Source organism: Dipodomys ordii, unplaced genomic scaffold (assembly GCF_000151885.1).
Source record: "Dipodomys ordii isolate 6190 unplaced genomic scaffold, Dord_2.0 Scaffold40, whole genome shotgun sequence".
Taxonomy (NCBI): domain Eukaryota; kingdom Metazoa; phylum Chordata; class Mammalia; order Rodentia; family Heteromyidae; genus Dipodomys; species Dipodomys ordii.
The window spans coordinates 4,058,368-4,071,833 of NW_012267256.1; positions in this window are offsets into that span (position 1 = coordinate 4,058,368).

Genomic DNA, 13,466 nt, shown 5'->3' on the forward strand with positions numbered 1-13,466 from the left:
TTCTCATAAAACAAATATCTTCTGTACTGTTTCTATTTTCATTTTGGATTAGACCTAGTATGTGTGTACTAGTGTGTAGCTAGTTTGTGTGCATGCTAGGTAAGGGTTCAACCAAGAAGACAGATTTCTAGCTCCCAGTTTAAGCATTTTTAATTAACTACAGTAATGAACTGAACACATTTCTCGCCTCAAATTATGGCACCATTAGGTAGATGTTCTCATTTTGTTTAGTGGAATAGAAAAATAGAAAACACAAATAACTACCTGCACCATAATTTCAGCCTCCCTGAGAAACTTCTTAGTTAGCAGGAAATTGGATTTTATATATTTTTTTTTCACCAGAATATCTTAGGCAGGCACTCAAAAGAATGACTGCAAGAAGCAAAACTTCTCTATGATAGGAAGGCACCAGGTGACATTGGTAATCATCTCATCCTATTGTCAACTGCATTTGGTTCCAAGGACAGAGTGAAAGATGACAACGTTTATATAGGAAACTTTGAACTGTACACTTTCCATAAGATCATTCAGATCTTGTGGATCTGATAACTTAATGAGATAACCTGCAGTGCTCTTTCCCACAAATTGAATATGGGAATCGGGAATCATAAAGGTGTAAGGCAGCTTCTAGGGCATGGAGTTCCTCTTTGTAGCCTTCGCTCCTTAAAGAAGCCTGTTGTCTGGCATCCATCCACAGGTGGGAAGCCCTGCCACCGTTCTGTTTTATGGTATACTCGGTTTATTGCTCCGGCGTATTCCACCCATAGGTGGAAAACCAATCCTGCCACTATTCTGATGGATGGTATACTTCATTTATTGCACAAAAGCCCAACCTGGTGATTAAGACATTTCCAGTTTCTGATAATTATTTTCTCCCATCCAGGAGAGAACATGACTCTCTTTGCCCATACACTAGCTAACGGGTACTTTCATAGAAAGCAGTGTTTAGTTAAAAAGTGGCATCCCTGCCATATCCCAGCTGGATGTGGAGACTCAAGCTTGGCTCTAATCCTAGCTACTTGAGAGGCAGAGATGCCAGCCAGGGCATAAAACTGTGTGAGACCCCATCTCAGTCTCAGGCTCCGGGAGTGGGAGAAAATGCAGTGTTTAGGCACAGTGGTCATTACCCTCAGTGATACCAGGAAGGGGAAATAGGATCAAAGCCCAGGCCAGCATAACCCTAATACCTCGAAAATAACCAGTGCAAAAAGGAACAAGTGGTAGAACGCATGCTGAGCAAGTTCAAGTCCTCCCCCACGCATCCCTTCCTCCCCCCGGGAGAACTGGTAGCTCATGCTGATAATCCCAGCTACTCGTGGGGGCTGACATTTGGAGGAATTGGAGTTTGAGGCCAGCCCAGAACTTTTCAGATCTAGTCTCCATCTTCAAAATAACCAGCTAAAACCAGGGTTAGAAACTTGACTCAAGTGGTCGGGTGCCAACCTTGCAAGACAGCAGATAATAGGATTTCAGCAGATGGGCAGTAGTATGTAGAGCGGGGTCTAGGCTGGAGCTGTGTGCTCAATGGGGGAGGCTGGCTCTAGAGCAAGTAGCTGCTGGCAGCTGTGAAAATGCGTGTTCGGATACATTTTTCCGCATCAGGTAGTGACCGCCGGGTAGTGTGGAAGCAGGGGAGATGGAGCAAGAAGAAGCCAGGAAGAAGCAGGGAAGCTTAATCTACTGCCGAGAGAGAAGAAGGGAGAGAGGAGAGAGAATCTCCCCCAAATGGGAAAGTCCCTTGGTTAAGGGATTGAGATTGGCGATGAGTTTAGTGCTGACCAGCTCAAAGATTGAGGTTAATGGAACCATTTCTAATTGCATACAGAGTTTTAGGAAGAGGACCTGGTGAGAACATTACAGTACAGAGTTTAAACCAGCTATGATGAGTTTTTTTTAATTAGGGGGGAGTCAGGGTAAAAAGGAAGGTACATCTGTAAGGAATAAAGTACAGGAAGAGGCAACGGGACAGAGGGAGTTGTTTTACACCAGATGGGGTACAGCTTGGCTCCATGAATCTGGAATCTTTTCTGAGGGTCATTTCTTTCAAGGGCGTAAGAAAGCAGTTTGCAGAGAAATCAGGAGGGAGTTGAAAATAGGGTTCTGAATCAATGCAGAGCTTCACTTGAGTTTGAATATAAATAATGATACAGAATATTCTCCCTGCGTATGAGGAGAATTTGCATGCAAGCATTTTAATATTTTTCTTAAGAAGAAGAAGAATGAAGCTTTCAGCCCTGATTGGCCTGGTACTGGTGCTGTATTGTTTCCTATAGACAGGAGCACTAGCTTTCCTTTCTTTCACTTTGTTTTGGTCAGTCATGGGGATGGGGCTTGAACTAAGGGCCTGGCCGCTGTCCCTGAGCTCTTTCACTCAAGCACTTTGAGCCACACTGCCACTTCTGGTTTTCTGGTGGTTAATTGGAGATAAAAGTTTCATAGACTTTCCTGCCCAGCCTAGCTTCGGTCCTCCTGTCTCAGTCTCCTGAGTAACTAAGATTGCAGGTGTGAGCCACTGACACCTGTCTTATTTCCTTCACTTCTGTCAGTTTCCTAGACTTGTTGCTGGGGTTGAGAGAGGTTTTGGGGAGCCAGGGCTCCAGGCTTTTAGACTCCAGTGGCTACGGACTTACAGAGAGAGAGGTCTTGCTGACCTTGGCTCCTTCAATTCTAATTTGTTCTCTGCTTGGGAACTTCCTTCTGTCCCCAGGTACAGAAGCATTTCTAAGACCCCCATCTTTCCAGAGAGTCTTAGAAAGTGAGTCCTGCTTTGGCTCTCACAGTGAAATTCTTCCTACAAGTCTACCTGCTCTTTCCCGTTTCCACTCTTGGGTCCCATCCTTGAACCTCTATAACCTGGCTGGAGTTATCTTGTCTTCACCTTTAGCCCTCTGTCTGTTGCTTCACGACTTGGCACACACACCTGGGTCAGGAAGTAGTACATACTGCTTTTCAGGATGAGCTTTGGGTTGGAGCAAATTACTGAAACTCTGAATATCTTTAACTGTGTTCTGGTTTAGTGCTATAAATTTTCTGTATGTCTGTTCTCACAATATAATGGCTGATTCAGTAAGCATGGTGAGAGTGATTTTGAACGAAGGCTTTTGAGTCAGTGAGATCCTCTCGGAAGACTTCTGAACACCTGCAAGAGGTTTCTATTGCACACCCCAAATGAGAGCATCAGAGCAGTTTCCTCCAATGGAACTGTGGGTGTGATCTGCCGTTCACAGGCTGGGTTGCTCTGTGGCCTTAATGTTCAGAGTTAGTTGCTAGAGGATTAATCATTTTAAAATGGATAACCAGTCTCACAAGTACGAGGATGGCACTAGCTTAGGCTGTAACTATTACCTTGAAAGGTAACAAACAACTGATAGAGGCGGTCATCACTCCTTGAAAGAAAGACCCTGTGAGGCCTGAAGCAGCCGTAGAAGCTCCTTTTGGGTGAACCCTGTAGTCGACTGCTTCACTTGCGGATTCCTGCCGTCTCCTGTGAACCTCAGCCTCCCTTTCCAGGCTGGGGAGGGGGTCAAAGGCCATTTCTGGCATTTGAGCACCCACAGCTTGTGTCCTGGGGTTACGAGAGTGGGTTGAAGTTCTTCAGGTGGAAGATTCACAGGCAGCTGCTATCAGTATAAAATGACTTGTCTTAAATATTGTCTATGTTCTGTTGCAGTGAGGTTTTCTGAAGGGTTTAGTTCATGTTGTTTGTTGGTCTTATGATACACACATGTTCACCTATTTACAAATTATTTAAAACTGTAAATTTATACTTAAAAAAAATCAGAATAGGTACAAGCGATATTGCCATACTGAATATAGTGACAGTACTTAGCTTCTGTCTAGTGCTTTCTTGTGCCAGATATGATCTATCATCTAGGTAGATTCACATGTGCTCATTTGTTTAATCATGCTATGAAGTATAGCACTCTGTAAAAAAATTGTGTGTGTGCGTGTGTGCTAGTACTGGAGCTTGAACTTAGGACCTCGAACTTTCACTTGGCATTTTTGCTTATAGCTGACACTCTACCACTTGAGCCATACTTCTACTTCCAGCTTTTTGCTGGCTATTGGTGAAAAGACTGTTTGCTCAGGCAGTCTCCAGATTGCAGCTCCCTAAGTAGCTAGATCCTAAGTGTGAGCCACTGGTGCTGGGCTTGTATGTACCCCCTTTGTTTTGTTTTGGGCTGTGAAAGGCCCAGAGTGCTCCAAGGGCTTGCTGCTTTCAGTGCTGACATCAGACACCAGCATCTGTCCTGGAACTGAAAATCAGAGTGGGCGTTCTCAGGAATTTGAATATCCAGTTCAGTTTGAGAAGCATTGCTCTGATCCACTCTGCTCTTTACCCCTGACCATCTCTGTTCATATAGGTGGCTCAGGGAAAAGGGCTGGGCAGCAAGGGCCTTCAAACAGCTGTAGCCCATACAGTGACTGTCGGAGCCTAGCTGCTTCTCCTGACACTAGGCAAGCAGGTAGAACTCCCAGACACTTCACACATTTTTCTCAGACTTCCTCATGTTGAATGCATTGGTTTTATGCGCACGCGCACAAACACACACTCACACACACACACACACACACACACGGCCATGTATACACATATGGCTTGCTTTTTGGTGGAAATAGCACTGACAAGCTGGCCCTGGCCCTTCTTTTCGTTCCAGTAAATAAATACCTTTCTCATTACATAAGTAATTATAATCCAAATGTAATCACACACCAGACATAGAAGGAACTGGCCTCAGGGGAGTTGGCCAACTTAAAGGACAAGAATAAGGGAGGCATTGCCAGGCCCTTGTGGGGGAAAAGAAATAGGAAGTATTTAAAAAAAGGAAAAAGAAAAAAGGTTGGAGACTGCAGGGGCGTGGCTGGCTTCCTGGGAGGAGCCGGGTGGGCCTGGAGAGCAGGGAGGCTGTGTTGTGAGTAGCTCCATTGACCATAACAGTGATCGAATTTTACTGTGCAGCAGTCACTGTTTCAGTGCATCTACAGACAGACCTTTGAGAGAGCCAGCGCCTTCTGCTGACGAGGAACCCCAGTGACATGGAGGTCTGGTTGCCCAAGGCTACACCACTACCAGTTACAGGACTACAATTAGATAGTACTAAGGATCTCCTGGACAACTACTGCAAAAGCCATCGTAGATACAGTGTTATTCCGCTGGAGAACACAGAATGCAGTTAACACCAGTACAAAGCAGCACAGATTGTATTTACTTGGTTCTGTTTTGTTCTGAGTATCCACTTCAAGAGGCTGATTTTCCCCAGCATTAACTGGTGCCTCCCCCTCCCCACCCCGTGTTGGGTCATGTGTCTTTGGTGTGTTGGTGCCCATTCATGAACTGTCTTTGATGAGGTTTCCTTTGTCTAGGTCTTGGGTGTTTTTTTTTGTTCTTTCTGTAGGGAGGAAGACTTCTTGACATGTGGAATGTTAAAAAAAAAAAGAGCATGATTCTAGAGACTGCTGGAAAAGAGATTGATTGTGCTCATTTTTAGTCCTTCAGTGCCTTGGTGGTTGGTTTGATGTTGTCTGATGGTGTGTTCAGTTGAACAGTTTCTTTTGTTCACAAGTAGATTCCTGACAGTGAATAGTTCGTTCACATTGAAATTCCTAGGACCTCTTTTTCTGGACGCATCAAGATTTTATCCAGAGTTTCCATTTTCTTTGGTTTCTGTGACTTCTCTCTTCTTGTGGGCTCAGACAACAGCAGGTTGGTACTCTGTAGTCGGTGATGTCACCGCCTGAACACTTGGTCCTTTCTCCTGGAATCAGCCAGCTTTCTTTTTAATAACTTGTTCTGTGAACTGCTGAGGGATGACTCCTGGGTCCACTGTCTTTGCCGGCGGCTCCAAGGCGCACCAGCATGTTCTGTTGGACGGGGAAATGCACACAGTTCAGGCTGTGTGGTAACTGTGTAAAGAGTGGGAAAATGAGTTAGAGGATATAGGCTCGGGCAGTTCCTTAAGGTCAGCAGACCTCAGGTTCCTCATTGGTACATGAGTCTTTAGATGAGGCCTTTACAGATCTCTTGGATGAAGTCTAAAGTTCATGTACTTATGGAAAATTTCCCATTAAATTTTTGGCTGTCTTTGTGTTAATAGGTTTTAACACTCCTATAAATTTAACTATATTACCCATTTTTCCCATTTACAGTTTATTAATAGTTTTAATGAATTGTGAATGACAGTTTAATTAGATCATCCGTATATAATTAGGACAACCATTCCCCCACCCCACCCCCTCACCCCATAAGAGGATTTGTTTTTCATTGTCAAGTATGCAGCTTAACCTCTAACCTAGGTAATTAAGCATTTTACAAAGTAGGGAATCTTTTTCTGTCTTCCTAATAAACACTTTCCTGAAAAGCTTCATGAACGAAATAGAGAGGACAATTGTAGCGTAGGTTTTGCATGTAACCATGACCCAGACAGATGTGACCTCAGGCAGCAAATGAAATTTAGTGGTAACAAAGCAGTGTGGCATTTCAGAAAATCTGTTTTCTGTTTACTACTTATTTTCTTTTCGAATAAAGCAATTTTACAGCCACTTCATATCTGTTTTGAGGGTAAATTTGCAAAGTTGGTAAGTGGACTTTCATTAAAGAGTTCTTATGTCTTTTGTGACAAAGGTACCACGTTAACCATGTCATAGAAAATCTGCTTTATCTAATGGATAGTCTCCAGTTCATAGCTCACAAACCAGTTTGTATCTGGCTTTGCAGTGTGTTTTTGTACTTACATTTGAGTATGGGTGTGTCTGATATTCTGGGAATTTACAATATTTAAAACAAATAAGGAAGTCTCACTGTGAAGACAGACTGAGAAGGACCTGGAAAGCTGACAGACCTTTGTCTTTCTCCAGCTGCCTTTCTCAATTCCAGATGCTAGGCTAATCTTCCGTACATTCTGAGACAAAGTAGGACTCCCTAAGATGGCCCACCCCCTTTTCCTTTGCCATCTTTTGAAGAACATCTTTTAATGTCCTAGCACATAACTGGACGTACAATATACAATAATGAGACTTTGCATATTCCAGGGTTCATATAAACCCATCACCAGCAGTCTCAGCCGCTTTAAGGAAGCAGTGTGTCCTCTTAAGCCATGGCTGCACTTTACAGCTGTTCTCATCCTGGACCAGCTAGGCTGGTGTCAGATTTGCTGGCCAGAATTCTGTGTTATGTGTGACTGACACTGAAGCAGTGCTTCAGAGGAAGGTAGCAGGCAGTAGGCTGGAGTTATTGGAGGGGACCTGTGATTCTTGGTTTGTTGTTGGACATTTTCCTCACAGGTCTAAGGAGGGGTGATAGGGGCAGGGGAAAGACAGGGATGGTTTCAGGTTAGTGGGGGAATGTGGAATGAAGTATCCTGATGGTGAATGGATGACTCACTCAGTGCCTTTGAAGGGCAGGCTTTGTAACAACCTGCATCTTTGGCTCACAGCTCCGTTAAACAACCTCCATTGGTAGTGTATGGGCTTTGCTTGGTGGAGCCAGACGACCTTGTGTGGAAGAACACTGTGATCCCAGTAAAGAATAAAATTATGAGATACCATTAGTATGGACTTGGACTTCTGTATATATGATCAGTAGGTTCTGAACAGGTGTCTTTTGTGTGTGTTTGCTCCTTTTATACATGGTAGACACACTATTACATGTTCTTCTAAAGCATTATTCTAGATTAAGAGATTAGTCATTCTCATGATAAGCTTATTTTTTTTAATTTTATTTTTGATTTATGTAGTAGGGAAAAGATACTCTTGTATGAGTATGTGTACCAGACATTTCTATAATCTTGGAAAGAAAAGATACCTGAGTTTTTTGAATCTGATTTTTACTGCAGATAGGGGGAAATTAAGGTCCTAATTATTTCTGGCTACTCAAAGTCAGATTTCATTTTTTTTTTAATTTTAGGCTTTTTTTAGATGGGGTCTCACTGTGTGCTAACCTGGAATTGGAGGAGGCCTCGCCCAGTCTTGGCCTCCGGCTCTGGATCTTCCTGCCTCAGTGTGCTTGGTGCTGGAATAATGGGTGCACTGCCACCTGGGGCTCAAAGACAGAATATTTTAATGGCAGAAAAGAGACTAGCATTCCAAGGAGCCCCTCCCCACCCCGTTGTAACATGCCTTGCTACATTTGATCAGTATGATGCATCATTTTTTACTTTTGGCAAGGCACATTGAGAACATAGGAAGGCATACCTCTGATATTCTTTTGTGGTTTGTTGCTTGGCTTTGAAATTTTAAGATTTTCAGCCTCAAATTTGTCCCAAAAGGAAAGATTTTTCCTTGGTCCTATGGGTTAGCAAATCTTCAGGTCTATGTTTATTGAGAGCTTTTGAGGTCAGAAAGTGGTTCTACAATGCTAAATGCATTCCCTTTGAGTAATTAGTTTATGTGTTAACTGAAATGTCCACACATAATAGTTTTATTATTTCTATTCATATCCTTGAGTTTCAGGGCTACCCCTTGCCCCCCCTAGTTTCTCTCTTGGTGGTGCTGGAATCAGACCTCAGCGCCTCACAACGGCCTCATTTGAGCCCTGGCCTCCTCTCCTTTTTCTGTTAGGTTATTTTTCAGTAGAGTCTTGTTCCTGTTTTTTGTTTGGACTGAGATCCTCCTACCTAGGCTATCTGTGCCTCCACCGTGCTGGAATTAAACATGCACCACCATTACCAGGCTTATTTGTTGATAGGGAACCCTCCTAAGATTTTTTTTTTGCCTAGCTGCCTTGAACTGAGGTTTTCTTGATATCTACCTTCTGAGTTAGCTGGGATTATAGTTATGTACTATGTGTCCAGCCATAATCCCCATCTTAAAACAGACCTACTTGTTGTGCTAGACACGTTCAGTATCTTTAATCAGTGTGAGTTAGCCCTTTTCATTGATAGGGTAAAACTGAAGACCCCGAAACTGAGGTAAATTGAATCCTTCATAGTCATATAACCAAGCAGCTAGTGATTGGGCCAGATATAACAGATTCTGGGATTTGTAAGAATTGCTAAAATTTTTTTACAAATGTTCATTAGAAATTCGTACAATACAACCCAAGAGCAGTTAGTGAACACATACTGGAAAATTTACTTCCAAATGTTTTTATATTTTTGGAAGTTTTGTGTATTTTGATGGGAGGAGTAAGTTTAGTAAAATAACTATCAATTAGTTGGTTCTTTGAATCTCTACTGTGTTCTAGGTCTTGAAGCCAAGGACTGAATATTGTATTCCATGGAGATTCACTCCCTTCTGTGGCAAGTTTTTGGCAAACTTTTTGGCAAGTTTCCAGCAAACCTATTGGGAATTCTTTATTGTTTTTCCTTGTGGTTACAGTGTGGACTGATCATGTACGGGCTACAGTTTGAATACAGTCTACTAGTTCATTTTATGCCGTGTCTGGTCAACTCATGTTCACATAAAGCGTGGGGCTTATAAGGTTATGAAAGTTAACAGGTGTGCTAATGGCCCACCATTTTAATATGCTCATAACGAGTCTGTCTTTATAGAATATTAACCACGTTTGGAGATTTTTCATATCCTATAAAATAAACCTTCACAGTGTTTTTTGTTGGTACACGTGGCTTTTTTATTTAATTTTATTGTCAAGGTGATGTACAGAGGGGTTACAGTTACATAAGTAAGGTAGTGAGTACATTTCTTGTCGAACAGTGTTAACTCCCTTGTTTTTCTCCCAGTTTCCCTCCCGCTATAGCCCACCCTCCCCCAGTTGTAAGGTTCATTTCTAACGTCTATGAGTATTGCTGTCTTTTGAAGTATTTGTTCACATTTTTCAATGCATAGTTTACTCCTATCTATTTATATATAAATATATATATATATATAAATATATGTATGTATACATAATATGTATACATGCATACACACTTTGGTCTAGGATTATCATGATAGACATACTATTCTAGCGTAATTTATAACAGTATCCCTTGATCCAAAATTATCTTTCGGGGATGAGTTTCATAATTATTCTGAAGTCTATACCTGCTGTCTATGCCAGCATATCATAGACATAAAGTAATCCAATTTGAATTCCTTCTTAAAAAATTTTTTTTTTGTTTTAGTCCTGGGGCTCTTGTGCTCAAGTCTAGCATTCTACCACTTGAGCCACAGCCCCACTTCTGGCTTTTTCTGAGTAGTTTATTGGAGAAGAGTCTCATGGACTTTTCTGCCTGGTCTGGCTTTGAATTGTGACCTTCAGATCTCAGCCTCCTAAGTAGCTAGGATTACAGGTGTTATTATTAGAGCTGTATTATTACAGCCAAATCCCTTCGATTTGGTTTTTAAGAAGTGTGTGTGTGTGTGTGTGTGTGGTTTCAAGCATACCATCATGTCTTGTATTCTTTGAATTAAATTAGTTGTTATTTTATTGTGACAAGCTCTCTTACTATGTAGCCCAGGCTTGCTTTGAACTTGAAATCCTCCTACCTCAGCCTTCTGAGTCCTCAAGTGGTACAGTGTCCCAGAGTGGTAGAATGTTAGCCTTGAGTAAAAAGTTGCTTAGGGACAGCACTAGGGCCCATAGTCAAGGCCCAGGACTGGTGGAAGGAAGGAAGGAAGGAAGGAAAGAAAGAAAGAAGGAAAGAAGGGAAAAGAAAAAGTGGCTTATCAGCTTCACTCACACCAGATTTTCTTTCTTTCTTTTTTTTTTTATTGTGAAAATACTGTACAGAGGGGTTACAATTGCATTTCTTATCAAGCATTGCGGCCTCCTCCTCTGCAGATTTTCTTTCTTGGTCCTGACTTCCCCGTCTCGCGTGATGGGCCTGTGATGTTTGTGTACAGTCTTCCTCTACCACTTACCTGCTCAGTCTTTTCAGTATTTCCTTTCTTATTGCCTATTATCTTTTTTTTTTGTCAGTCATGGGTCCTGAACTCTGGGCCTGGGCGCTGTCCCTCAGCTCTTCAGCTCAAGGCTAGCGCTCTACCACTTGAGCCACAGCACCACTTCCAGCTCTATCTGCTTATGTGGTTCTGAGGAATCGAACCCAGGGCCTCATGCATGCGAGGCAAGCGCTCTACCACTGAGCCACCTTCCCAGCCCTTACTGCCTGTTTTCACCATACAAATTAAGGCTTGTGCCTCCTGCCTGTACCATTGCAAGAGTTTTCTTTGGTCTCATTTCTTTGTTCTGTGTCCCCCTTATAAAACTTAACCATTTATTCATGTCGCACTGTGTTCTCCACAGCTGACCTCACACTCTGGTTCTCCTGCCTCAGCTTCCTGAGAGGAGTGTTTGAGAAAAATAAATGCTGGGCACTGTGGCACATACCTGTAATTACAGCTATTTAAGAGACAAATAGGGTGATCATGGTAGAGGCCAGACAAGAAGTTGTCTGAAGACCCTATCTGAAAAACTAAAGAGTGTGGCTCAAGTGATAGAGTACTTGCCTAGCAAACATGAGGACCTATGTTCAACCACCAGAAAAAGGAATTTTCAATATTTGTTTGTGAATTATCCAGAATATTGTACTAGTCTTTCATTTAGTATGTGATGCATTACCACGCTATTGAAAAAAGTTGATGGTGAATATACTTAAGATAAGCAAGTCAGATCAGCTATAGATTTTCGGTTTTTTGTTGGTCGTGGGACTTGAACTCTAGGTCTGATCACTGTCCCTGAGCTCTTCAACTCAAGGTGAGTGCTCTACCACTTGAGCCACAGTGCCACTTCCGATTTTCTGAGTGGATTATTGGAGATGAGAGTCTCAGGGACTTTCCTGCCCGGGCTGGCTTTGAATGGGGGCTGACTTTGAACCGCGGTCCTCAGATCTCAGCCTTTCCTCCCCCACACTCCTAATTAACTTTAACAAATGGCAGGAAACATCACTTAGCAAGCTCTGGAATATTTCAGTTTTAAATTTTTAAAAATTAAAAATATTTTATGTTCAGTTGATAATCTATGTGATACATACTATGCTTTAATAATTTTCCCATATTCTTGGCTATGAAACTTTTCAGGAGAAAAAGATATATCAAAATGATTGGCTTCTGTCTTTTTTCTTTTTCTTTCCCAAACCATCTTATTTACACAGACTCAAGTGTTATCTTGATGTATTATTAGGTAGCCTAGTAATCAAAATCAGATTTGAATATACACACTACCATAACTCAAACCATATTTGTTGCTCTGTCCCAAGAGCCGTAATATAATATCCTGGGATATTATGTTTTTTTCCCCCCTTCAGGCCCTGGCACTGTCCCTGAGCTTTTTTCTGAAGGCTAGTGATCTACTACTTGAGCCACAGGTTCCACTTCTGGCTTTTTGGTGGTTAATTGGAGCTAAGAGTCTCATGGACTTTTCTGCTTATGCTAGCTTTGAACTGCTACCCTCAGATCTCAGCCAACTTAGTAGCTAGGATTTCAGACTTATGCCACTGGCACCTGAGACTAACTTTTTGTTCACGGATTAATGCTACCAGTTCTGCAGCAATAGGAGAAGCTCAATTTCAGTTAAGACAATGATTAGCTTTACTTCCCTTTTTAATCAGTCAAAAGATTGGAAGTCATCATTGGTGGCAGCTTTACTGAAAACACTTAAGAAAAATGCACCAATGCCAGGAGCCGGTGGCTCATGCCTGTAATCCTAGCTACTCAAGAGGCTGAGAGCTGAGGATCGCAGTTCAAAGCCAGCCTGGGCAGGAAAGTCCGTGAGACTTATCTCCAGTTAACCACTAGAAAACCAGAAGTGGCGCTGTGGCTCAAGTGGTAGAGCGCTCGCCTTGAACTAAGGGAGCTGAGGGACAGCGCCCAGGCCCAGAGTTCAAGCCCTATGACCAACAAGCAAACAAATGAAAAAAGCACCAGTGTACTCTCTTAAGTTCCCCGAGGATCAAATCTCATTCTCATGAAGTCATTTTTTACTTTTTCCTTGCTGTTTATGCATTTCTAGATGTGATATTTCTGAGTGAAGTGTTCTTTGTGCTGGAGGAAGACATTTCCACACGTGGCTTGCTTACGATTTGGATACAAGGCCCTTCTTACTTAGGTTGTCCATGGCACTTTCTGGGGAAAAAAAACTGAATGAAAAAATTCCTCTCTGGTGCCATCCTGTTTCATATCTGTTATTGTCACCGATCAGCATGCAGGAGAGACACACTGCCATCAGGGAAAATAAATTACAGGACGGAATTTAAATTGGTGAAACAAATTATAGGGCATCTTTTAAAAATTGGCTGGTGAAATTGTCTTGCTATCAGTTGGTGGTGCCAGATGTTGCTCATCTTCCTGGAGAGTTTGCAGGAGTGCCCACAAAGACTCACCGCACTGCTTCGGAGTGATTAAAATGGAACACAACTGGATTTTAATATCTTGTCTTCAAAGTTCTCTGGGCCCTGGGTACAAAAGGATTACTTCTTCCCTGAAAAGGCCTGTGTAACAGCACACACACACACACCACACGGGAGAGAGAGAGAAAACACACACACACACACACACACACACACACACACACACACACACACACACAC